Source organism: Theobroma cacao, chromosome 8 (genome assembly GCF_000208745.1).
Source record: "Theobroma cacao cultivar B97-61/B2 chromosome 8, Criollo_cocoa_genome_V2, whole genome shotgun sequence".
Classification (NCBI taxonomy): domain Eukaryota; kingdom Viridiplantae; phylum Streptophyta; class Magnoliopsida; order Malvales; family Malvaceae; genus Theobroma; species Theobroma cacao.
The window spans coordinates 16413063-16438125 of record NC_030857.1 but is presented as its reverse complement, the minus strand read 5'-3'; the positions used below and the strand labels follow the sequence as shown (position 1 = coordinate 16438125).

At 32.5% G+C, this 25063-nt stretch overlaps 1 long non-coding RNA gene across 2 annotated transcripts; it reads right to left on the bottom strand.

Moving 5' to 3' along the window:
• On the bottom strand, positions 22978-24647 carry LOC108663051. 2 transcript variants are annotated; one of them, XR_001928931.1, is made up of 3 exons: positions 24606-24647; positions 23880-23953; positions 22978-23583 (listed from the first exon to the last, which is right to left on the bottom strand). It is a non-coding gene; the product is annotated as an uncharacterized LOC108663051 (long non-coding RNA). The 2 variants fall into 2 exon arrangements; XR_001928930.1 differs by having other exon boundaries at positions 22978-23531.

Genomic DNA, 25063 nt, shown 5'->3' with positions numbered 1-25063 from the left:
TCCAGAAATGCCACAATTGTTTTGCCAAGTGGCACCACCTTGCATATCGAGGATGCATTGCTAAGTAGTAGATCAAAGAGGAATCTACTTAGCTTCAAAGATGTACGCCATAATGGGTACCATCTTGAGACAATTTATGAGCAAAATAAAGAATGTCTCTGCATCACTTCTTATAAGATGGGCTAGAAGACTATCCATAAGAAGTTGGAAGCTTCAATTATAAATTGTATTGTGTCACTATTAGAGCTATTAAATCCTACACTACCATGTCCTAGAAACTAGAAAATCTCGATGAGTTTGGACTTTGGCATGATCGCCTAGGTCACTTGAGAGCTACAATGATGCATAGGATAATCCAAAATACTGGATGACACACTTTAAAGGATAAAAAGGTGTGTTGTCCAAAGATTATACTTGTGAAACTTGTTCACAAGGAAAGCTCATTACTAAACTTTTTATGACAAGAGTGAAACTTGAATCCTCTTCATTCTTGCAAAGAATCTGTGGTGATATTTGTGGACCAATACAACTGGCAAGTGGGCCGTTCTGATATTTCATGGTATTAGTGGATGTATCTTACAGATGGTCCCAAGTTTGCTTGTTATCTATGCACAACGTTGCCTTTGCATGTTTACTTGCGTAGATTATAAAGCTCTGGGCATATTTTCCTGATTATCCAATCAATACCATAAGGATGGATACATCAAAGAGCTATGATGCATATTGTGCTTCATTAGGAATCAAAGTTCAGCATTTGGTTCCACATGTTCATACTCAAAATGCATTGGCAAAATCTTTGATTAAATGCATCCAAGTTATGGCTTGTACTTTATTGTTGAGGACAAAGCTCAACAATTCAGCGTAGGGTCATGCTTTTTTGCATGCGGTGGCATTAATTAGATTGCGCCCCACTGCTGGTCTCCTGTAGTCTCCTATGCAGTTGGTTCTATGCTGTGAACTAGACATTTCACATTTACGCACCTTTGGTTGCGCTATGCAAGTGCTTGTAGTACCACAGAAAAAGGATTAAAATGGGTCCCCAATGCCATTTGGGAATTTAAGTTAGGTTTGATTCACCATCTATTATTAGGTTCTTAGAACCAATGATGGGTGATCTTTTTACAAACAGATTCATGGATTGTCATTTCGATGAAATGGTTTTTCACTTATTGGGATACGTAAGGCTTCCATGACTGAGAAGCAAAAACCAATTGAGATTCTCTCCTGGAATGAGAAAAATCTATCCCATTTAGACCAAAGAACTCTTGAATGTGAAATGAGGTGTAGCATATAATCCCTTTACAGGTTATTGCCAATAGACTTCTTGATGCATTTAATGATTCCACCAATGTTACAAAGTCTTATATTCCAGTTGTGAATGTTCCAGCTAGGATTGCTGTTCTTAAAGAATAGGTTGGAATGGATCAAAATGGCTCACACCTGAAGCATAGAAGACCAATAGAATCAAAAGACACTATCCCTTGAAAATAAAAAGGGGAGGAATCAAGAATCCACTCTAGAATAGCATGGTCTTGAGTTTGTTCCAAGAAAGCCTATTTCCTTTGAAGAGGCATGAACCCATGAAAAGTCCACCGACCCTAAGAATACTGAGATTTCCATTACATATTGTAATGAGATTTGAGAGCGAAATGAGATGATCATTGATGATGCTTTTGCATTCTCAGTTGCTCATGAGATTATAAACAATGACTATGAACTGTGATCTATTATCAAATGTTGTCAAAAACAAGATTGGCCTAAGTAGGAAGAAGCAATTCTGGCTGAATTGGCTTCCCTAGCTAAACGAGAGGTTTTCAGGCCTGTAGCTTGAACCCTTGACAATGTAAAGCCTATTGGATACTAGTGGGTCTTTGTTTAGAAACGAAATGAAAAAAAAGGGATCGTGAGATATAAAGCTCAACTTGTTGCCCAAGGTTTCTCTAAGAGACTTAGGATTAATCATGATGAGACATATTCACTTGTGATGGATATGATTACCTTTCATTTCCTTATTAGTCTAACTGTTTATAAAAAATTGAAAATGCATCTTATGGACATTGTGACTACATATCTATATAGTTCATTAGACTCTAATATTTATATGAAAATTATTGAGGGATTCAAAATGCCTGAAGCATACACTGCCTTCAACTTTTTCTTAATAAAGTTGCAAAAATCTTTGTACGAGTTGAAGCAATTCGATCGCATGTGGTATCAATGCTTAAGCGAGTACCTAATTAAAGAAGGGCACAAAAATGATCTTATCTGCCCATGTGTGTTTATTAAGAAATTGAAAACCAGATTTGCTATAATAGTAGTTTATGTCGATGATATGAATTTGATTAGAACTTAAGAAGAGTTATCTAAAACTATTGAAAAGGGAGTTTGAAGTTAAAGATTTGGGTAAAACCAAACTTTGTCTTGGTCTAGAGCTTGAGCACAAAGCAAATGGAATACTTGTCCATCAGTTAGCATATATTAAGAGATTGCTTAGACATTTTAACATGGATAAGGCTCACCCATTGAGCACCTCTATGGTTGTAAGGTCTCTTCATCCCCAAAAAGACCCGTTTCATTTTAAAGAATGTGATGAGGAGATACTTGGTCCTAAAGTAATGTATCTCAATGCAATTAGGGGTTTGATGTACTTGGCACAATGTACGAGATTAAATATCACTTTTGCAGTAAATTTGTTGGCAAGTTTTAGTTTTGAGCCAACCCAGATACACTAGAATGGGATAAAATATATCTTCTGTTTTCTCCAAGGAACCATAGATTTGGGATTATATTATTCTAAAGGTTCCACTAACTCTAGTTTAATTATATATGCTGGTGCGAGATATAAATCTAATCCCTACAAGGCTCGCTCTTAGACCGATTATTTATTTTACAATAACAGCACCGCCATTTCTTAGCGCTCTACTAAGCAAACATTAGTAGCTACATCCTCCAACTACTCCAAGATTATCGCTTTATATGAAGCTGGAAGAAAATGTGTTTGGTTGAGATTTGTTATAACATATGTTCATAATTCTTGTTGTTTAACATTGGTTACACATTTGCCCACTATAATTTATGAAGATAATGCTACTTGCATTGTACAAGTTAGGGGAGGATATATTAAAGGTGATAGGACTAAACATATCTCGCCAAATTTTTTTACACTCAAGAACTTTAGGAAAGTCAACAAGTTGATGTTAAACAGATTCACTACACCAAAAATCTTGCAGATCTTTTTACCAAATCATTGCCAGCATCAACATTTGAGAAATTAGTATATGGCATTGGAATGCAAAAAGTTAACAAGAGGCAGGATTAATTTGCCCTTACAGTGGCAACATGACTCAATTAAGGGGGAGCAATTATGGACTGTGCACTGTACTCTTTTTTCCTTTTGACCAATTTTTGTCCCACTGGGTTTTTCCAAGGTTTTTAATGAGACAATACAATGGACATTCAAGGGATAGACCCCAAAAGTGGCAATATGGCTTAATTAAAGAGGAGCAATTATGGACCATGCATTGTACTCTTTTTCCTTTCTAACTAGTTTTTGTCCCACTAGGTTTTTCCAGCTTAAAGTTTTTAATGAGGTAGTACAAATTGACATTTAAAGGGGATTGTTATGAATATATGTGAAAATCCATTAATATCCAATGTATCTCCCATATCCAATGTACACATATATGTTAGTACATCATTATCTCTTGATTTCATTTAGTGTATGTACATTCCTAATTACATCTCCTCTATTTATGTAAATTCATTTTCCTTCCATCTATATGTGCCTATGAATAAAGGCATTATAATTGATGGTTGATATATTGAAAATAAGATTTGTAATAAAAGATCCTCTTACATTCTTACTACTTTTCTCTAATGTTCTATTTCAAAGTTACATTTCACAACATAACAAATTTTATCTTTAAATTTTAAACAAAAAAAAGTTTGATTAAAAGAGAAAAAAAGAACGATTACTTTTTTGAAATATTAATTCCAATTTTTAGTACTTATTTATAATTAAATTTATGACTAATCATCAAAAGTCACCACTATTCATCAAAAGGTCATTATTATTTATAAAAATTTATCACTTCTGACTTTTTAATTAATAAACACCTTTCATAAAAAGTTATCACTATTCATCAAAAGGTCAACACCTTTGAGTTTTGATATAATAAACACATTTTTTATATTAGTCTCCCTCCATATAGTTTCCAAAAGCAATTTGGTTTGAACTACCTAAGTATGCTTTCACTTATAACTTATAGTCTAATAAGACTAGTTTCTCCCATAATCTCCCACTTAGATTATAATGTTAAAAAAATAAAACACTAATAATATCATGCATATAAAAAAGATACCTTTTGGCTTGAATCTTCTTATAGTGTAAGTAATTTAAAGTTTTGACCAAATAAATGGTGTTTTTAATTGATTAAAAAATTATTCCTATTATCAAAACTGAAATCATGAACATATTATCCAATTTCATTAAAAGCTCACCATTAAATTTAACACTTATTACGCTCTGTGCTACATCCTAATATTTTATGAACATTTCAAAAAGTTAGCTCTTTTACTTTTATTAGAAGTGGCACCACTCCTATATTCATATATAGTTAAGGATCCTTTAAAGCCTTTATTAATTTGAAGCTTACCTTATAATTGGACACTCACCCTTCATTTATATGTATTTTCTTTAGCACTTAAAGCTCAAATTAAATCTTAATTCTTCTTCCACAGTCACTTGTCAATAACTTGTTTCACCGATTTAACCTTTTAACCATATGTTGGAGAAAGATTTTGTTTCCATTATCCGTGACTCTAGGCAAAGAGTTTTAGGCTCTTTTTAAAAATGTCTTTCTCACTATGTATCTAGTGAATCCTTTAGTAAAGGGATCCGTCGAATTAGTATATGTTATCACATATATAACTATACTTACCCCATTAGTAATTAATTGTTTGACATATTCATGCAAAAGCTTATATATGTAATAATATATACTAATTCATTGTCATAATTACTGATGGAGTAATTACTCCACTGTCATAAATATAGATTTTCCATGCCTCAAGCTTTTATCTATAGATTTTCCATAATATACTTTACGAAAAGCTTTAAACATAATACCGTAACTATGACAATGCAAATAGATGATCGCCATTGGTTGTGGCCACAACTCTACATCTAATAACAAATTTCTCAATCATTTTATCTATTTTCCTATAATTGACAGAATAACAAATTAAGATTGTACATGTCTATTTCTTAATAGCCCATGAAACATCACCTCCTTCTAGGGTGAGTACTCATCCAGAGGTTGACATATTATCGATTGCACTAGTTATCCAAGTAGCATCAATGAAACCCTCCAATAATGTTGGATAACTTTCATAAAATAGTCTTAATTTTAAAATCCTTTAAAATATCCTTAAACTCTTGCTTTCCCCCTTAGCGTCTCATATATTTTACGGCCCGTTGTGGAAACTTGGCGACCAATCAAGCCTTGCTTTTAAAATAGTCTCTTCTATCTCTGAAAGGAAAAAATGTCTAGTACTTGGATTACTTGTGTATCTTGAAAGTTTACAAACTACATATGATATGTCAAGTTTAGTACAATGCACAACATAAATTAAACTACCAATAATACTAGCATAATCTAATTGAGCAACTACTCTTGCAGAATTTTACAATAGCTTGTGTGAAATACCATATAGGGTGCTCATTTCTTTAATTCTCAAGTGTTTGTACTTGTTTATGATCCTCGCAACGTAATGAGATTGACATAAACATAGCTCTAATTATGTTTCTTAACTTTGATCTATAAGATAGTATTAATTCACAAAAAGCTTTAATTTTAATTTATGAAGATAGATACTTCTTAGTTTCATTTACTATTATTATATTAATTCCAATAAGCATTTCATCAACATATAAGCATACTATAATACCATATTGTTTTGTAAACTTAAAATAAATACACTTATCAACATTGTTGTGCTTAAAACCATGACATAACATTACAGAATCAAATTACTTATGCCATTATTTACTTAGGACCTTGTTTGAGTTTGTACAATGATCTAACTAATTTGCATGCTTTCTCTTCATTTAGAGGCAAAACAAACCTTTCAGGTTGCTCCATATACGCCTCTCATCTAGTTCACCATTTAGAAATAATGTTTTAACATCCATTTTATAAACATATAAACTATAAATTGATGTTAATGTAAACAATACTTTAATGCTATTTTAATGACCAATGCATATGTATCAAAATAGTTTATACCTTTTTTTTTGTCTAAATCTTTTTGTAACTAATCTAGCTTTAAAAGTTTGAATCCATTTGTATTGTACATTCTTCAAAATATCCATTTAAAATCTGTTAGGCATGTTAGCTCGAGAATAATGATGATAGAATATCTAAGAGGGGGTGAATTAGATTTCAAAAATTCTTTTCAACGAATCGAACTTTTGAGCTTGATGACAAGCTTTCAAATTTGTTTTCACTCTAAAAACAAACCAAGAGAAATGAGCAATTAATGTTAAAAACAAATTTTCAAAACTCTTCAAATATATCAAAGTGAGTCAAAAGAGATTTGAAAAGAGAGTTAAATGACACATTTAGTAAGAAATTCTCAATACTCTTCAAAGTAGAGTTAAAAGCATAATTGTGAAAAGTGAAGAATAAAGAGAGCTGTGAGTTTTAAAAACTTCTTCAAAAGAAAGCACACATTTAAAAAGTAAGAAGAAAAAGAGAAAAAATACAAATCATTTATAAAGGTTCGACCCTCTACATAGGTACCTACATCCTTTCCTTTGGCTCACCAAGGAATTTGTAATCCATTATATAAAATTACATTTTAAAGGATCAAATATAACCTTTACAAATCATTTCTTTTCATGGATCAAGCACAACCCCTACTTTTTCACGAATCAAGCATAACCTTAACTTTTTCAAGGATCAAGCAAAACCTTTTGGTCTTTTCAAGGATTAGACATGACCTCTCTAACTTTTCAAGGATCAAACATAACCTTGACAACACTGCCTTTTCAAGGTTTAGACATTACCTTTACAACACTATGTTTTAAAGGTTCATGCATAACCTTTTCTCTTTTACAAGCTTAAGGAAAATATACCTTTAGAAGGTTGATTTTTCTATTTGAGTACATGGAAGAAAAGTTGGTAGAGCTAAGAAATTATTATAAAAGATATGAGTGAAAGTATAAAGATAGCCTACAAGCTTTTTTTAAAGAATAAGAATGGCTTGCTTTAGCTTGGTTTTTCTTTCTTTTTCCTTTTTTTCTTCAGTTCATATGAGTTTTGATCAAATGATCTTTTTCTCTTCTCTTTCCTTAATCAAAATCTGTTGGAAACGTCCTTTTTATACTTGGAAAAAGTTTATAGCCCTTAAAGATGATTTGATAGGAGAACTAGCCATTTTTCTTGTATTTTTTGTGTCTAACGACTATGTTTTGGAGTTTGAGAATCAACCTTTTTTTCTTGAGAAATCGATTCCTTTTTGGTCTTAAGCTTTTTGTCTTGAAAGAATTGATTAGTGCATTCTTGAGAAGTCGATTCTTTATGTCTCTAGAACTTTTTATTTCAAAGGAATCGATCGGTGCATTCTTGAGAAATTGATTCTTTGTGTCTTTAGAGCTTTCTGTTTTTTAGGAATCAATCTTTGCATTCTTAAGCCATAGATTCTTTTTCATCTTAGATTTTGAGAACTAATCTTTCACTCCTTTAGAAATCAAATTTTCTTGCACTTTGGGTGCCAAGTTCAAAATTCAAATTTCTTTTTGCTTGCTCCATCTTGATTCATTCTCCAAACTTTTCTTTTTTTCCAAATTTTTTATTTTTGTCTTGTAACTTTAAAGGAATTGATCACTTAATGCTTGAGAAGTTGATTTTTACTCTTCTGGTGGCTTCTGTTTCTTGAAGAATCGATGTTTCCTTTTCCAACTGTTGATTCTTTCTTGCTTGAACTTGAGATTCAAAGTATATAAAAGAATTTTCCTTTCATAAAGCAACTTTAAACACAAGTTCAAATGCCAATCAAGTAAGGAAACATTAAGCACATCAAAAGCTTTCAAGGATCACTCAAACCATTTAAGGATTACTTAAACAAGAAATTTTGAATCATTTTTGTCATGTCAAAACTTTAATCATTTTCAAGCTATGAAAACTAACAAAGCCTATAGGTCTCGAATCAAGAGGTAAATCCACTAACATCCAATTATTGTTTGATAATATTGAGTCCATTTCTTCATTGATTGCCTCGTTTAAAAACCTATCATCTCTTGATGTTGTTGCTTCTTTATAAGATTTTAGATCTTTTTTTGCATTTAATAAAATAGTTACGTTTTCAAGAACAGATTCTTTATTTCTTTCAACAAAAAAAGTAATAGTTTGTGGATAAACTAAATTTGAATCCAAGAATTTCTCTTTTCTAGCTCTTTGACTCCTTTTAGGCTCCCTAAGAGGATCAAGTGTTTAGTTTCTTTTGCTAGAGGATGAGAAAGGCTCATTTTATTCTTGTGTTTGTGTTGATTCTTGAGTGGACGTGAAATCATTAACAAATTTGTTTTCAAAAAATCAACCTCTCTTGATTCCACTACAACATTTGATTCCAAATCTAGCAACCTATATGCTTCAAAATTTTCAGCATAACCAACAAATACACTTTTTAGAGCTCTTAGTCCTAACTTTGTTCTTTTATGATCCAAAAATCTATAATAAGCCAAACAATCCCATACCCTTAAATGATTTAGATTCGATTACCTTTCTTTTCATAATCCATATGGAGTGTCCTTTAATTTCTTGGAAGGGATTCTATTATGCACATGATAGGCAGTAAGTAATTATTCTCCCTATAATTCTTCTAAATTTAATAAATTAGGTACTTTTTCAACAATAGATTCTTTATTGCCTTCAACGAAGAAAGTAATAGATATTTTACTATTAGATGAGATAGGATCATTTTGTTCATGTGTTTGTGTTAGTTCTTGAGTGGATGTGAAATCATTAACAACTTTGTATTCAAGAAACTCAATTTCCCTTTATTCAAGTACAACATTTGATTCCAAACAAGCAACCTATATGTCTATTCTTACCATTGAAAGTTTTATTCTTTGCAATAACTATTGGCACTTAGCAATCACAATGTATAGGCATAAAAGATGTTGGTTTCATTCCTAATGAAATATTAGCTAAAAGGTTTCTTAACCACTCCACCTCATTGCCAACCAACTCTAAAGTTACAAATTCAGACTCCATTGTAGATTTAACAATTATTGTTTGTTTGGATGATTTTCAAGTTATAGCACCCCCACCAAGGATGAATACATAACCACTTGTGGATTTTGTCTCATCTAAATTTGAGATCCAGTTAGCATCACTGTACCCTTATAATATAATGGGAAATCCATTATATAAAATACCATAGTTTATGGTACCTCTCAAGTATTTCAATACTCTACTCAAGGCAGTCCAATGATTTTGATTGGGACTTTGTGTATATCTGCTAAGTCTACACACAGCATAAGCTCTATCAAGTAGAGTATAATTCATCAAATGTATCAGACTTTCGATAATCTAAGCATACTAAGATTGTGCCACACTATCACATTTATTTTTTTAATTGGATATTACTATCATAAGGAGTACTCACAATTGTGACATCAAAATGTCCAGATGTTTTAAGTAGCCTCTCAACATAATGCTCTTATGTTAGCATTAAGCCATTATCACATCTTATGATTTTAATACCAAAAATAACATTAGCTTATCTCAGATCTTTCATATCAAATTTAGAAGCTAAGAAACATATTGTTTTATTGACCACATCAATGCATGTACCAAAAATGAGTGTATCATCAACATATAAGCTAATAACCACATATTAACTATCAACAATTTTTGTATACACACAATTATCAACTCCAACAGTAGAAAATCCATTAATAACAAGAACTTCATTAAATTTTTCATGCCATTACTTTGGTGCGTGTTTCAAACCATATAAAGATTTAGTCAATTTACAAACTTTGTTTTCTTGACCAGGAAGAACACATCCCTCGAGTTATGCTATATAAATTTCTTCTTCTAAATCACCATTTAGAAAAATGGTTTTAATATCCATTTGATGAATAACAAGTTTGTAAATCGAAGCTAAGGCAAATAAAACATGAATAGATGAAATTCTTGTTACTAGAGCAAAAGTATCAAAATAGTTAATATTTTGTTTTTACGTAAAACCTTTTGCAACTAATCTTGCTTTGTATTTATTAATAGAACAATCAAGATTAAATTTTCTTTTAAAAATCCATTTGCAACCAATTGGTTTGGCTTTAGGTGGTAAATCAACTAATTTCAAGGTTTTATTTTGTAAAATCGAATCAATCTCATTTTGTCTAACTTCTTTCCAGAATGGAATTTCTTTAGAAGAAATTATATCAGCATAAGGTAAAGGATCATCATTTATAAGATAATTTTAAAAATCATTACCAAAATAAGTTTCTTTCCTTGGTCTTTTACTCCTTCTCAAATCATCATTTTGTATTTCAAAATCATTTTTACTAGAAGGTGCATGAGAAATTGTATCAGTTATCAATGGAAAAATATACTAAAAAAATTCACCACTTTTTGTTTTAATAATTGTATTGTTATCAAGAACATCACTTTTTAATACAAGAAATTTATATGCAGCACTATGTTCAGCATAACCAATAATCCTGCAATCAAATGTCTTAGAGCCAATTTTTCTCTTCTTAAAATCAAGAAGCATACTTTAGCAGAACAACCCCACACTTTCAAATATTTTAAGTTAAAAGAATAGCCTTTCCATAATTCATAAGGTGTTTTATCAGTTTTCTTATAAAGAATTCTATTTTGAATATGACATGCATGTTGGTCCTGTTGAAGCGCTAGAGAGGGGGTGAATAGCATTAAAAATTTTAAGGATCGACCCTTTTTGAGTAAAAACTTTTAACCAATTAGAGGGAGATGGATGTAAAGCTTGTAGTAGCTAAAAGACACCAAGTAAGGAAGGGTAGAGAAAAGTGGACAATGTAAGACTATTTATAGTGGTTCGGTCCCCTTAACCTCTATCCACTACCTTGTTCTCCTAATCAAGGATTTTCAACCCAACTTCATTATAATAGTGGAATTAACAGCTTTTACCAAGCTTTTACAAGGTGAGCTTCTACCCCAAGTTCTAATCCCTTACAACAAGCTTTAAAGTGCTTCCTAAATTTTGATTTCTCAAGAAGGAGAAGAGAAAAAAGTACAACTATGACACTTTACAAATCTGAAAGGATTACAATTAAATTCAAACACTTTTTCTAGATTTAGAATGAAGAACAAGTGTTTTTGGTGAAGGATGTTTGGCTTTTTGTTCAAAATGGCTCTTATCTTTTCAAATCTACTTTATTTTATCGTTTGAGCTTCCTTTTATACTCTAGGAGTCAGATTTTTCTGTTAGAGATAGTTCCTAGCCATTGGAGACAACTCTGATGCCATTTTAGTAGTTATTTTGTCCTCTAGTGCTTAAATTCAAATGCTTGACAAAGTTTGACTAACTAGTTATAAGCAGCTCTAACTGATTACAACTTCTTTGCCTTGCATTGTCTTGCTGCTATGTTATCTACTCTAACCAAGAACAGGAGACTCTAACCAATTGAGAGATCTTTATCTTCAAGCCTCTCTACTTCAGTAGACTTCCTATAACTAGTTAACCCTTAATTGATTGGAGCTTTACGTCATTTAGCCTTAACCGATTAGCATAAGCTTTGATCAATTAAAAATTCTTCGAATTTGCACTTCTTCATTTTGGCTCCTTTCAATGGTCAACTTCACTTTGAATTTGAATTTTGGCACTTGAAGATTTTGTTAGAGATTCGAATCATGCTAAGGTGGATCATAAGCAATGGAATATTTTTAAAATTTTAATCCCCTAAACCATAGATCACTATAATTGAAACTAGTCTAGAAAAATCACAAGAGAAAGATTTTAACATAACTAAAAGTTTGATGTTTGCTTTTTTTGTTGGAATCCTCCTTAGGTTTTCATTTCTGAGTTTTGTACACCAACTAGGACTTATCAAACCATAGCAGCACAATTGTCCTACCTCTAATGGTGATCCACATAGTGATTTGTTGAAATTTCTTCACTAAGAGTGTGTGAATCCCTAAAGTCAAAGTTTGAGCCAGCAAACTCTCAACTTTTAGTTCCTTGTGTTTCTCTCTTTTTGGCTATGATCCTATCTTAACACATAAGAAAATAAAATAGAACTCTTTTGTATATTCAAGAGGTAGCTAAAGGATTCTTTTATAGAGTGAATTGACATACTTTATTACAATATCTCGTACTTTGATATGGTGACTAATAAAGCTTATTGGATGCCAATTGAGGTTAATTATAATGTTTAGAAATGATGAAAGATGAAAGAAATGGTTTGGGATAAAATATTCCGCACATGAAAAAATAATAATAAAATAATAATTTTTTTTTGAAAAAGAATTTACGAGATAAAAAGTGATTCGGAAGTCAATTGAGGCATAATAAGGTATTTTGGGTACCAAGGGGACAAGAGGAGATAAGAGGAGATTTTTAGAATAAAATAATATTTTATTAATAAAATAATATTAAAATATTAATATTTTATTCAGTGTCAAAATTTTTCATGAAGAAGGAGTATATGGGCAACCTAAGTGGGGGAGAAGAAGAATGAGAAAAATTTCGGAGAAAAATGACGTTAATGCCGCATGTCTTTATTAAGTAAAAATAACGCAGGTAAATAAATATTTTAAATATTATGAGAACACTGCGTTGGAGTACCAACTTCATACTTTGTTTGTACATATGTAGAAGAAGATAATAGAAGGAAATTGGAGTTAAATGAGTGTTGGGAGGACTAAATTAAAATGAAAAAAAACTTAAAGGGCAAAATGATAATTTTGCATAAAGTTTGGTCAAAGCTTCCAAATGAAGCTTTGACTCTCATCCTTATCAGCCCAAAACAGTTCTTATCCTCCTAGCAAGATATTTTCTTCTTCATTCTTGAAGCTTCCAATGCCATTCTCTCATTCTCCCATGGAAAACTAATTTTCTTTCATTTTCTTTCCTTATTTTCTTTTCATTTCTTTTCTCTTCTTGCTTCATTCTTCTCCCAACTTCTTGTGCACCAAAGTTACAACTTCTAACCCAAATTTCCAGCACATATAAACTCTAGGAGAAGAAGAAAGAAAAAGAAAAAAAGGAAGAAAAAAGCTTGGTTTTGGTGATTCAAGCATGGAACGGTAAGAATTCTTGTTTTTGGTTTGGGTAGTCTTTGAAAATGAGTTAGTGACTTAGAGAAATCTCTTGTGGCAGCAACGATTGGCTTGATTGGAGAAAAATTGATAACATGTAAGCCAATAAACCCATGGATACATGAAGGACTCAAAGTGGAAAAGGAAAACGATAAGCTTAGCACTATGTTTTAAAGCCTATGGTTAGTTGAATATTGTGGGAAATTATGGTTGTTGAAAGGATCTACTTGCATAAGCTAGTTGAAAATTGTTAGGATTGTATGGCATGTCATTTGAAAGAAATGAAAAAGGAATATTGTGGATGGAGGATTGAGAAACAAAGTATTGAAAGTTAGATAGATAACGATGCGTGTAAACTAGGAAATAATCGAGTGAAAGTGAGAATGATTGTTGCTGCCATATATGTGGATTATGTGTGGAAATATAAGAGGGATTTGGTGAAAATTATTTAGAAAGACTGAAGTAGACACGTGACATCATAATTAAGTTGCCGATGATATAATTTAAGGAATTACGTAAGTAATGGATATAAGTAATTTAGTAAAAATGTATTAAGATGTGAGTTAATTGAAGATGGTTTCATGATAGGAGGAAAAATATAAATTTGAGTAAGGATTAATTGATTGAAGTGCTGCTCGTATACATATGTAATTAAATATATACAGTTCGTATTATTACTAGAAAGTGGAAAGATAAAGTTAGAGTATTGTGGGGGCATGCCGGAGTAAATAACGAGTGACCGGCTAGTGAAAATAGTTAGAGACACCTCTGAACAAATAGCAACTTAATATCTCGTTGTTGCCAGGTGAGTGAACTTGCATTAAAATATTTTGGAATAAATGATTTTATGCTTGATTGAGCCACTTGAAATATTTTGTTGGTTTTTCTTTAAAAGTTGCATGGGAATAAGCCCTTGATGAAATGTTTTGATATTATGAGATATGAACATGATGAATTCATGAGTTTCTACATTATGTTGATAGGTATATTATACATTAAATGATATTTTTGTGTGATAATTATTACCCAGCCATGTGCGGTGTAGGAGTGCACATGAGCTATGCTGACCCAGCCATGTGCAGTGTAGGAGTGTATATGAGCTGTGCTGACCCAGCCATGTGTGGTGTAGGAGTGCACATGAGCTGTGCTGACCCAGCCATGTGCGGTGTATGAGTGCACATGAGCTGTGCTGACCCGGCTATGTACCGTGTGGTAGTGCACATAAGCTGAGACAAAGTTGGGGGCGAGGCTAGTGGTTATATATATGTTTATATATGATATATATATATATATATATAGAGGTTTTAGAAATTATATTGTGGTTGCATTGATTTTTGAATGTTAAAACTTGAGAAACGGTTTTCACTTGATTTTCACCGCAGCAAAGACAGATTTCTGTTGTGACAAGAAATTGAGTTAAATTGCATTGTCTTCAACATAAATGCATCATGATTTGTAAAACCTCCCGTATTGATGCTTGTTCCCTTCTTATGTTCACTCACTGAGTTTATACTCACGTTTTTAAAATTCATGTTTTAGGTTTCCTGAGTCAAAGGTGATTGGATCCTCGGATGAGGTGCTCCTCCCTGTACATTACTCGATAGGTTTAATGTGACACTAAGTGTTATCAATCGTACCCAGAGTCACTCCGTTGACAGTCAAGGTCTAATTATATGTATGTGAATATTTAATGTGAACATTAAGAATCATTGTTAATCTATTAATGAATTTATTAGTGGATGATGCCATTATGAATGTATGATTGGGTTTTATGAATCATTTTCAAAGAAACAGTATTTGAACATTTCGAGCTTTGGATTCTAAAGAAATAGGGATTAATGTATAAGATCAATTAAGTAGGCTTGCTTGGGCTTAGTGGGCTGAGCCCATTGGGCCCTTACGTCGGTCATGGCTTGGAAATTGGGCTGTGACATTTATATCCAACAAGGATTAGAAAATGTCTTGGGCTAATTGGGCTTTTATTTAATATTCCATAAAGTCATCTTTGATTTAGCCCAATATTTAATTGGATTAAACCTTTATAAAATCAATTGGATCACATCCAATTGAATTCAAATTAATTTCAACAATTGACCTTATGTGTGTGACCCATTAAGTACCCAATATGTTGGTAATAAATATAAATTAATTTAAATAAGAATTTATATTTATATTTATAGATCATGAGCAGTATCTAGCAATACATCATGACCACTCAAATGTTAGGAGAGTCAATATGGTTTAACTAACCTTTCAATTTATAGTATTTGAGTGTAATTCGATCCTTTCATCATATATCCTGGATCAATAAAAAGCTTGGCTCGGTATCTACTTTTTAACTTATCCATATTAGTCCTACAACTTCCATATTGACCTATCAAAATTGCCTTGGCCAAGAACGTTTAGTCAATATAAGCTAGGAACAAATAAGATATGTCCTCTTCAAATCACTTGGGGTGATGAATCTTATATAGACTACTTATTTATCTTCGTATGCTTTATGCCATACCCAAAAGCACCCTGTTTATGCAGTCGGTCACCTCTAGACTCATAAAGGTGAAATCAAAGCATGACAATTCACATACTAGATGACTTAGTATCATAAGTGTAAAGATTACATATACTACTAACACATGATAGTATTTCCATAGACACTTGAGTACAATACCAAATGGAACTCTCGTAGCGGGTCATGTTTAGTGAACTTGTTCCTTAACAAGCACCCACAAGCTATCCCTTAGTATCTCACATACTTCAACCTATAAAATCAATTGCTTACTTCCAAAGTAAGGAGACATAGCATGTACCAGCCTTTGAGCATTGTCAATGCCCTTATTCTTAACAATACAATGACCAGGAATATATTTAGGAACAAGGCTTTGATGCATAAAAATCTCATAATTATAAACTTTATAATTTCTTTGCAAGGCCATTATGTTCCAAGGACTTTATCAACACAAATCTTTTATAACTCTTTATAAATAAACTCATTAGTAAAGAAATACCTCATACATTATATAAGATATCCATAATGTATTTAACATGAAATATGACTAATTAATGTAGTGTTTTACAAGCACAAAATCAATTGGCTTGCAAGGCTTACACTAACAGATTTTTCAAGTCTTGTGCTCTAATTGATTAATACCATGCTTTAACCGATTAGTAGATCTCTGTCTTGGTTTGTCCAGCACCTTCTTAATCAGTTAATCCTAGTGCTAACTGATTAACATTTTTCTGTTTTGCTTTAACTTATAGTCCAATCATTCCTTAATTGATTAAGACTTTTTGATAATCAGTTACAAAAGCCTTGTCTTCACAAATTCTTTCCATTTTTCTCACTCTAATTGATTATCCTATCTATGATATGATCTTACTTTTAATCATTCATTTCATTGAGGGAATTGACTTTATCCTGCACACTTAATTAATGAGGTTATACATTAATGAATGACGAATGTTTTGTTATCACAAAAACCATATCAAGTCAACATTCTCCTCCCTTTTTTGACGATGACAAAACACTCCTAGATTAAGAGTGTAATGTCATACTAAAAAAAATTTATCTGCAGATTCGAGATTGTTCTCCTTAAATGTGTGCCTTACTAAAATTATCCAATATACAAGTATGGAAAATAAGAGCATAAAGCCACTCAACCATGAAAACATAAACCATATAAGCATAAATATAATTCCATCATAAAACCATAAGCATTCAACCATTGTTCATAGCTCAACATAAAACATTGTCTTATAAACCATACCATAAAACATACCAAAACAAAGACAATAAAGGCATATCTTAAAGACTGAATTTGTCTTTCCTATCTTTTCTACCAACTTACTTCCTACTTCTATTTTTCTTACTTTTTTACTTTTTTCCCCTTTTTTGTCATCATGCAAAAGAAAGGCCTAAGATTGAAAGTCATTTAATCAGAGTCAGAAGAGGATTCATTCAAAAAGGATTCATTAGTCCTTAGGTGGACATTAAGGGGTTCAGCATCAATGGAATGAATGGATTTGGGTTTAGAAGGTGAGGATGGTCTAGAGGAGATAACTTGAGGTGATGCAAATTTGGGAACTGGTTTAATAATGGACTCGGCTATTCTAGCAAATTTTCTTCTTCTAAAGACCTTAGTTGTAGTGGCCATTGTTTTTCTCCCCCTTTTTGTAGTTTTCTTCGCAAAAAGAGCAGTATCAACTACTTTACCCTTATCATAATCTGCTTCCCCTGCAGCTTGTTTTGTCCTTGGTTGAGCTGATTAAACTTTTTATTCCATCTCTACTTGCTGTTTTGCTTGGTCAGCCTTAGCTTCCTTGAGAATGTCTTTGATAAAATAAAAAACTAGGATCCCTTCAGATTCTCCAAAGGAACTTGCATCACTTTTTCTAGCAGCTGAGTGTTTTTCTTCACCTTGATTTTCTTTCTTCACTTTTCTTTCTTGTTTAAGTTACTTTTCACCTTCTTCATCTTCATTTTCTTTTCCAATTTCTTGGTCTTGTTCTATTTCAGGTGTTATTATAGCAGCTTACTCCTTTTCATTATCTGTTTACTCTTTTTTAATTTCTTCTTCATGTTCAGATGTGTGTGGATCAAACTGCTCAGTAGTAGTTCTTTCACTGGACATGCTTGCAACAATGGCTGAAGCTTTACAAGTAAGGGATTTGGCTTTCTTGGCTTGATGTAGAAGATCTTCAAGTTGCTAAAGTTTCTCTTTAATCTTTGTTATCTTCATAGCCTATTCAGTTAACTTCCCATCAATCCTCATAAGGAGATTAAACATCATTTCACCTTGAGGAAGAGGTTGGCTGACTCTACTGCAAGGTGTTGAAGGACTTTCAGTAATGAGGGGAAATAGTGTACTTCTTGTGGTTTTGATGCATTCATTCCTTTCTAGTTTGTAACCCATCTTCAAAGCTTTCCCCAAAAATATCCCTTGATCCTTGTTTCTTGTTAGATTAGCTTGGAACCTTATACTCCATATTCCTTTGTTTTTACTAGAGCTATAATAATGTCGCCATATAACAAGTTGGCTTTATCTCCCAACAAGGTTACCCTGATTCTCCTAACCATGTATCTCCTTACATTCAGTGGAATGTCATTAAACACTGCTTCCATCAACCACAAATCCTATGCACTAACATAGTTAAAACTGCTACTCTTTCCATGGAGTGTGGTTGCAATGGAATAATGTTAGATCCTGAGTTGAGCATTCTTAATCTCACTAGCATAGCTTTCGAAGGGAAACTTTGCTTTTTTTCTAGTCACAATCTTCTAAAGATGATTGGGATCATATTTTTCAGGCACTTTGAATTCCCCCCTTCAAACTCTGTTTTTAGAAACTCTCTTAAGTCTTAAGCATTGATATGAAATTCTTTGCCATTTAGGAAGACATTCAAACCATCTTCTATAAATTCTTCTTGATTAACCAGTTTAGTTTTGTCCACACCAATGCTAGAATAAAATTCTTTTACAAATATGGGGCTAAACATCTTATCCCCTAAGATACTCAAATTCTTCAATTTAAGGGTTTTAAAATATCCTTCTAAATCCTCTTTTACTACTAGTACTTCATCAAAACTAGGCCAATCAAAGAACTTCCCATATTAAATTGTAGCATTCTCAATTTTCTTAAACTTATCAGCATGCAATTGATTTCAAAATCGAGAGGTGGAACCAGTACCTTTTCTTGTGAGGATTCTTGGATTAGCTATTCCATTCCCTTTCTCTGGCATTTTCATTTTACTGTCCTTATTCTTACCGGTTGAGGATTCTTTTGTTTTTTCTTTCTTCTTCGAAGGAAGAGATGGAAGATTATCACTGTCTCTCTTTCTTTTCCCTTTCTCAACAACCTTGTGAGTGAGAGCTGTTTTTACCATTGGATTTCTTCTCTTAAGGTTTGTTAGGTTTCAGAAGATGAGGGAGTGAGGAAAATTTGTAAGTTATTGGGTTTTAATTTTCTAAGGAAAGATTCTCTAAGTATGTGAAAGGTCTTTTATGAGGAGTTAATAACCAATTACCCATGTTTTAAGTGGGTGGTTTCTCATACCACATGCCCAATTTTTTTTTTATTTTCAAATTTTCCCATGTGACAGTCATTTCACTAGCTAGGGTCTTCTAATCAATTAGCTTATGTCTTAACTGATTATTACATCTTTGACTTAAGGTTTTCTAAAGTGTCTAACTTTCATTAACTGATTAGGAACACTTTTAACTTATTATGGATTTACTAACTTAGCTTAACGAACCTAGGACAGAGATGTTCTAATTGATTACAAGGGGTTTTAACGGATTACAAGGGGTTTTAACTGATTATAGTGAGCCTTATTTCTCTTTTACTATTCCTTTAACTCATCAAAACATTCTTTAATCAATTATGTCAAGAAGTGAGCATGATTATTATAAAGCATATCATCAAAAACATGATCAATTCAGCACAATTTAGACTTCATTAATTTCAATCATCCCTAAGTTTCTCCTAATTCTACAAAATTGTTCTTCACTCAATGGTTCGGTGAAAATGTCAGCCAATTGATGCAAGGTGTCTACAAAATCTACTCATGTTATCACAATAAATGGGAACTTTATGCATAGCCATTCCAATCATTTAGTTGCTACCTAATCCATAGTGATTGTGCACAAAAACTACATAGTGATATATACTCAGCTTCAGCAGTTGATAGAGTAACAAAATTTTATTTCTTGCAAGACCAAGACATAAGCATGTTTCCAAGGAATTGAAAGTACCACTAGTGGTTTTTCGATTAGTTTTGGTACCAGCAAAATCAACATCAAAATAGTCAAAAAGATTAAAAGATGATCATTTTGGATACCATAAGCCTAAGTTTTGAGTATCTAAGAGATATCTAAAAATCTTTTTCACTACAGTCAAATGTGATTCCGTAGGACATGATTGGAATCTTGCACATAGACATACACTAAATAAGATATCAGGTCTACTTGTAGTTAGATAAAGGAGTGAACCAATCATACCTCTGTAGAATTTTTGGTCCACATTTTTCCCTTTATCATCTTTGTCAAGCTTTATAGAAGGGCTTATAGGAGTTCCAATTGATTTCATATTCATCACACCAAGTTTCTTCAGTATTTCTTTAGTATACTTCTCTTGGTTGATAAATATTCCATCCTCACATTGCTTGATTTGTAGACCAAGGAAGAATTTTAGCTTTCCCATCATGCTCATTTCAAATTCTCCTTGCATTTCCTTAGCAAAATTCTTACATAACCTTTTATTAGTAGCACCAAATACTATATCATCAACATAAATTTGAACAACAATCAAATCAGTCTCATTTTTCTTAATAAACAGTGTGTTATTACACTCCCCTTAGAATATCCTTTTTCGATTAAGAACTTTGAAAGTATTTTATACCAAGCTCTAAGAGCTTATTTGATCCATAAAGAGCTTTATGCAATTTATATACATGATTAATTTTGTCGAAGACTTCAAAACTCGGGAGTTATTCAACATACACCTCTTTTTGTATAAATCCATTAAGAAATGCATTTTTAACATCCATTTGAAACAATTTAAAGTTTATAAAGCATGCATAGGCAAGAAAAGTCTAATAGCTTCTAATCTAGCTACTAGGGTAAACGTTTCATCATAATCAATACCTTCTTCTTGATTGTAGCCTTCAGCAACTAACCTTGCCTTGTTTGGTACCACATTTCCCAACTCATCCATCTTGTTCTTAAATACCTATTTTGTACCAACAATTGGGTGGTTGGTTGGCCTTGGAACTAAGGTCCAAACCTTGTTCATTTCAAATTGACCCAACTTTTCTTGCATAGCTATTATCCAACTCTTTTCTTTTTCAGCTTCCTCAAAGTTCTTTGGTTCCACTTGTGATATGAATGCAAGATACTCACAAGCTTCTCTTAATCCCCTTCTAGTTTTGACACTTTTTGAGGGATCACCAATGATAAGTTCTTGAGGATGATTTCTTACAAATCTCTAGCTTTTAAAAAGTTCATTGTGTTATCTTTCAGTTCTTTACAAGCCTTCTAATGGTGGATCTTCATCATCTTTTTCCTTCGAGCTTTCTCCATGATTTTCTTTGTCATCCAAGCTCATCTTCTCAATGTCATTTGCATCATCATCATCAAACACTACCTTTCTTTATGCAACATTAGTCTTAAAAAAAAATGTGTATTGACTCTTTTACAACTAGAGTTCTTTTGTTAAACACTCTATATGCTTTAAAGTTCAATGCATAGTCTAAGAAAATTAACTCATCACTCCTAGCATCAAACTTTCCCAAGGTGTATTTTCTATTATTTAAAACAAAGCACTTGCATTCAAAACTCTTTAGGTGAGAAATATTTGGTTTTCTTCCTTTGTAAAGCTCATAAAGGGTTTTAGAAATCATGGCTCTAATGGAAACTTTGTTCAAATTGTAAGCTGCATTATTAACAGCCTCAGCCCAAAAATACTTTGGCAAGTTGTTTTCACAAAGCATTGTTTTTCCCATTTCTTTTAAAGTCCTATTCTTTTTTTCAACAACTCCATTTTGTAATGGAGTTCTAGGAGCAAAAAAATTGATTAAAACCATTTTCATTACAACAAAATTTCAAAATTGTCACTTACAAATTCACCACCATGATCACTTCTAACACCAACAATGGTGAGGTCTTTTTCATTTTGAACTCTTTTACAATGCTTAACAAAAATTGGCAATGCATCATCTTTATGAGCAATAAAATATACCTATGTATATCTAGAGTAATCATCTACAATAACAAAACCATATGACTTGCCTCATAGACTAGCAATAGTAATTGGTCCAAACAAGTCAACATGTAAAAATTCGAGTGGCCTAGAAATTGATATGACTCTTATATTTAAATGAACTTCTAAATTTCCCAAATTGACATGCATCACAAACCTTGTTATTTTCAAATGATATCTTTGAAAGTTCAATGACTAAGTCTTTTCTCAAAAGCTTTGAAATTGTGTGTATACTAGCATGTTCTAATTTTCCTATAACCAATTTCGCATACATCATTGGCAATAAAGCACGATTCACTAGACTCAGTTTCATCAAGAAAAATAACATACATATTCTTAATTCATTTGTGAATGAATGCTATTTTGTTAGTGTTAATATCAATCATTTGACATCCATGGGAATCAAAACACACTGCAAAGCCTCTATCACAAAGTTCACTAATGCTTAGCAAATTTTGTTTTAGACCTTTAACAAATAAAACATGCTTGATTTGACTTTGGAATGTGTTACCAATAGTTCCAATTCCTTGGATAACAACCTTTGATGTCATCATCAAAGGAAATTGTCATGACCCGGAACTCCCATCGGGCCCATGACAACCGCCACAACGTCCCGATAGGCACTCATTATCGAAATGTCGATCGAAACCCCGCAAGGCTTAGCATCAGCTTTCGCATCTCCCCGGTGAGCGACAGTTATTAAATCTCCCATTTCAAGAAATCATAAGTCGTTTTCAAATCAAAATAATAAAATATTATTTTTTGGCTCATAGAGGCATTTTCGTCATTTTTCTTCGAAAATACTGAAACCCTCCAAAAATATGGTGTAAAAGCTAAATATATTCATACATACTTTAAATCAGATAACTAAAGTATAAAATTACTTTTACAATGACACGTGGGTCCCCAACTAACCAATAAGGTGCAAGTCTGTGAACCTACAATTTTGTCAATGCAAGGCTAACTGAAGTCCCTGATGCAATCGACTATTTACCGACTATCCCAAACCTGAAATGTGGGGAATTGAGGGTGGTGAGATTATAAAATCCCAGTGACTAAACAGATACCATCTAAACCATCTAAAGTCGAGTAAATGGAGACAAGTAAGATATTCCATTCCAGTATGTTTTTCATAACATCAATAATCAATTTACTCAAATAGTCAACTTGGCTTATGTATTTCACAAGACTTGGCTCCTGCCAAAATCATTCTCGGGGATGCCTTAGCCTAGGCATCTGATCGAGACCGCCAAGACTGTTTAGTGTAGTACACACATGAACATATTTTTACATTTGAAAATCTAGCCATGCCTTAGCGTTGGCTGAGTCTCACTCTCACGCGGTGGTCCACGTGAAGTGCACTCAAATCTTTACCTTCAGAGACACCCTCCACACGGCTCTCCGATCGAGGTAAGGTATATCTGATTCTGTGCCCCCTTTCTTAGGCTGGTCCATAGAACCTCCTCTGCAGGAATTATGGATTATTTTATCTACCACCTGATTTATAAAATCTTTATCTACATGACATGGCAATTTATCGCAACCTAGCCTCTCAAGGCTGAATACACAGTACAAATAATTCTAACGTCAAAAATCAGTTTAGCCATTCATGCTCATATATTATCATAAGCCATTCAATTTAAAATCATAAATTTACAACACATCAAGTAGTCTCCAATTACTCTATTTTCAAAACCATAATTCAATTTCAAGACAATTTATAAAATCATTTTATTTAAACACATTTTACTATAAAATCTCAAAATTTAATAAAACTACTCCAGATAATTGAGACGATAGTAAGTTTACTCACAGTATCAGGGGTAGAAATACTCCTAGTCACGGTCTTTGGTGTAATCTCTTTATCCTTATCAAATAGCTCACCACCTATACATCACACATGACACAAAATTCAATAATTTGTGTCAATTTGTCATAAACTGTTTCAGGCTCTCTAAATCTAAATGAATGCATGTGATGGGATGCAAAATGTCTGATTAATCGCTTAAATGTGATATTTGACCTAAGTCACACTATACTCGGTCTAATCGGCTAAAATCTCCAATCTAACTCCAAATCAATTCTTCTCATTTTCTACACTCTAATTATACCTAAATTACCTTAGTGACTATGAATAAGATTCAATTTATCAATCCCGGGTTAATAATTACACATGTCTATACGTTGAGCAAAAATTCAGATTTTCACACCAAAATTTTCCATTTAATTTCTAGCCTCACCAAACATCAAATATCACCAAAATATCATGAAATATCATCAATTTCAGCCACAGTATCCTCCCTAGAAAATTCAGCCAATGAAGAACACATAAGGAATGGGTGATTTTCAAGCTTGATTCTTACACTAAACACCATAAATCATTGAAAACATCCATATAACTTAAAATCCAACCAAACCATCACCAAACTCTCTCTCTCTAGAATTCGGCCTTCATCATGCCAACTCAATTTTCAGCCATGGAAATAAGAAAATAAAGCATGGGTATGCTAGATCTCAAGCAAAAATTGAAAAATCATACCTTATCTTGCTTGATTCCTTGAAATTTCCATAATTTTTCTTGAAATTCTCTTATCTAGGGTTTGTTCTAGTTTTTACTTTCTTTCATTTGTCTTGACCGAATATGGAGAAGAAGAATGGGATAAATATGGGCTGATTTTTATAGAAAATAATAAAATATCCTTGCTTGACACATGTCACATGCTTATTAGTCCATTTTTTAAAAAAACTTTAATAATTATGCTTCCATTCTCCACCACATGTTTAGTTAAAGGTCAAAATGAGGATAAGGGAAGACCATGTGCTGGACAAGTGTCCTGGTGGTGGAAAATTACTGTTTTGCCCCTGGGGTGATAAAATTATCATTTTGCCCCTATGCTCCAAAAATATCGAAATTACAACTTTTTTCACTTATCAACCTCAAATTATACTCCAATGAGTCAAATGTGATCAATCGTGATCAAAAACTTCTTCCAATAT